This window comes from Aedes aegypti, chromosome 1 (assembly GCF_002204515.2).
Source record: "Aedes aegypti strain LVP_AGWG chromosome 1, AaegL5.0 Primary Assembly, whole genome shotgun sequence".
NCBI classification, from domain to species: Eukaryota; Metazoa; Arthropoda; class Insecta; order Diptera; family Culicidae; genus Aedes; species Aedes aegypti.
In genome coordinates, this window is record NC_035107.1 from 50,847,410 (window position 1) to 50,850,948 (window position 3,539).

Genomic DNA, 3,539 nt, shown 5'->3' on the forward strand with positions numbered 1-3,539 from the left:
GGAAGGAAAAAAGAGATTTAAAAACAGTTTATTGTTTCCTTTTACAAGGAGGAAAAAGGTGAACCTCAAACAGCCTTTTTTGGATGGAATTCGAATTCAGTTCTCGGAAGAAGTAAAACACCTTGGTGTAACTCTGGACAAGAAATTGAGCTGGAATTCTCATCTAAATAAGATCATAACTAAGGGTACAAATGCCCTGTGGGTCTGCAATAAAGCCTTGGGGAAAACCTGGGGCCTACGCCCAAACATGGTACATTGGATTTATTCAGCAATAGTGCGACCTAAAATTACTTACGCTTCACTGGTGTGGTGGCCTAAAACAAATGAGGTAACCACTCAAAAGAAGTTAGCTAAGTTACAAAGGCTTGCGTGTATATCTATGACTGGGGCAATGAAAAGCACACCATCAGTTGCTTTGGATGCCCTTTTCAAGGTAGTATTGCATCAATTTGTTAAACTGCAAGCTGCAAAAAATGCCTTGCAATTTATCCGTTACAATAAAATACTAGATGGTGATCTGATGGGACACTTGAAGATCATCAAGGAATTCAACTTGAACTCTTTTTTTTTTATGTTGCTAGCCGTACAGTGAATACTGTCCTAAGCTCTAAACTAGACTTTAGATAGGAAAGAAGACGTAATCCTTCTGAAGCAGGTCACCAGACGTACACGGAAAACATGGCTTCCAAGAAGACACTGTTTGCGATCTGTCTCAGAAGGTTACAGTAGAAGGTGGGAAACGTTCTTTTCACACTATCACTTCACTTGATAACTATTAGATTACTTCATAGCACTATTCACTGGTATTGATATCACCATCTTAATTATCAACAGAATTTCTACTAACATCACCATTAGCTGTACCAATTTTGTTATTAACATCACATTTATAACCCAGCCACAACACAATACTACTGCTTCATCAAGTTTAAAGTATAGAACGTCTCATTCAAAATAATCACTGTAATAAATAAACCGCATCAACACTCAATATCACAATCTTCATTAAAATAAAAGTAGGATTCTTGTTGCTTATATCACTAATATTCACAATATCACAAACTATCATCACTAGTAATCACAATCTTAGTAGCTTACTACCATTAACCACACAAAATTATTCGACACAATAACGTCATCTCACTATATTATCACATTATCACTATTTTCTTAGTAACATGATCAAAACCAGCAACGGAATTATTCATATATCTTCTTGAGGTGATCTCGCCGAAGGCTGAAGGCCGTATAATAATAAGAACCATGTCCTGCAACAATGAAGCGCATTGCACAAGAACAGTGTTGGGGGTGTTAGTGATTAGTTCGTACTCACTTATATCCTAGTATTTTTCTCATGAGTTACTATTCCTATTCACGGTTACGGGTACCTATAAATAGAGATAGCGATTAGTCACAAGTTTTTTTAATCTGACGGCATTCTTATAATATATTCAATGTTATAATGAAAAACCTAATCCTGAATTTACGCTAGTTGACGAGGAGAGAATGATTTAATTAGTAAATTAGTAAATAGTGATATTATTAGTATAAGAAACGGGTTTAATAAGGCTCTGTTGTATCCTTGTACGGCCATGCGTGTTCCTGTTCAGCACGATTTCTTCAATGTTAGGAAGTTTTGATGCACATTAAAATAGATAAAATAATGCTCCGGATAAGTGTCTGGAAGTATAAATAAAAAACGTATAGAAAAAACAAACAAGGGCCGCTTCATCATAGACCACGTAAAGTATCGGTTCACGGTGATGCTAATCAATAGTGTTCATTAGAAAACACTTTTGATTATTATCACCATTGGCACCACTAGTGTGCATCTTTCTCTTCAGAGTAAAGATACATTTAAGCCCCGAGACCTGACAGCAATCAAGCTGATCACAAGGTTGTGCCTTTGCCCAGGGATCAAGGAATTCAACTTGAACTCAGATATAAAAACAGTAGAAGACTGGATGATAACGAAGACAAACTATGATGTGCCCTTCAAAGTGGTTAAACCAAACCGCAATACGTGGGAATCTGGTGGGCCAAGTTTACGTCCAGGGTCTGTTGTATTTTACACCGATGGGTCAAAGATGGGCGAAAATACCGGGGCTGGAGTTTTTGGTCCCGGTATTAGTAAGTCTATAGCTATGGGATGCAGCCCCACTGTATTTCAGGCTGAAATTCAAGCAATTTTAGAATGCACAAATGTTTGTCTCAAAAGGAATTACAGGTTTGCTAAGATCTGTATTTTCTCGGACAGTCAAGCAGCATTAAATGCGCTAAAGGCATTTACATGTCAATCGAAGTTAGTGTGGGAATGTATTCTCTTTTTGAAGCAATTGGCCAGTAGGAACGAAGTAACGTTGTACTGGGTTCCCGGCCATTGTGGTATTGAAGGGAATGAAATTGCCGACAATCTAGCAAGACAGGGTGCAGCTTCGAGCTTCGTCGGCCCTGAACCTTTTTGTGGAGTTCCTGAGAGTACTCTTAGGATGAAACTAAGAACTTGGAAAATGTCCATGGTAGAAACTAATTTGAATGCCACGGATACAGCCAAGCAAGCGAAAAGATTTATTAGACCCAGTCTGTCAAAAGCCCGGGCCATATTAAATCTTAATAAAAAGAATACCAGGGTAATAACCGGTCTGATGACTGGTCACTGCCCGAGCAGATATTACCTTTACAAGATTGGAAAAATCCAATTCTCAGAATGTCGATTTTGTTTGAACGAAAACGAAACCGCTGAACACTTGCTTTGCAGCTGTGGAGCATTGTTCAATCAAAGGTTGTCAATATTTGGAAAAGGGTTATTGGAGCCCTCCGAAGTTTGGCAATGCAATCCAAACAGGGTAATAAACTTTATAAAACGAGTTGAGCCTCGTTGGGATAACGTGCTCCATCAACCATTGTCCACCACATCTCAATTGTAAGAGGATATTTGATGAACACAAAATTAAATATGGGTCGTACCACAATATTCCTAATTATTGGACGCAGTGGGTAAAAGGCTCTACAGACAAGGAAAAAAAAATTCCAATTGGGTCCTAAAATTTTTAATGAAATAATGTTTTTATTTAATAACACGAAAAAGCATGTTACTGTAGCTACTTTAGCAATTTTTCCCGCTCAAATAACGGCTATATCATGTTTAAACTTAATTTAAAAATTTGGTCCATGAATGAACCTTGACACTTTTGATCATGTTTGACGTTCGCTTAGTCGACAAAAACACCACAGGGGTTTTAGTTCGACCACTGGGGTTGTTCCTATCTGACATTTCGTAAGGGACACGGAAAACAAAATACACCCAAAATTTGAGTTTAAGCCAAAGGATGTGACAAAATCTAAAAAAATGTTTTTTGGGCTTAAACCAACGGAAAACATTAGAAAATTGAGTAAACATGTGTTTTTGGCCTAAACTTAAGCGTTTGGCACTAAAATTGGGACAGGGCTTTAGGACCCTATTAAAAGTGCTTCTATCCAAAAGTCGAACCAAGAAGGATACCGTTCTTTCCCATCTACCTTCCGAAAAAACATCTCCA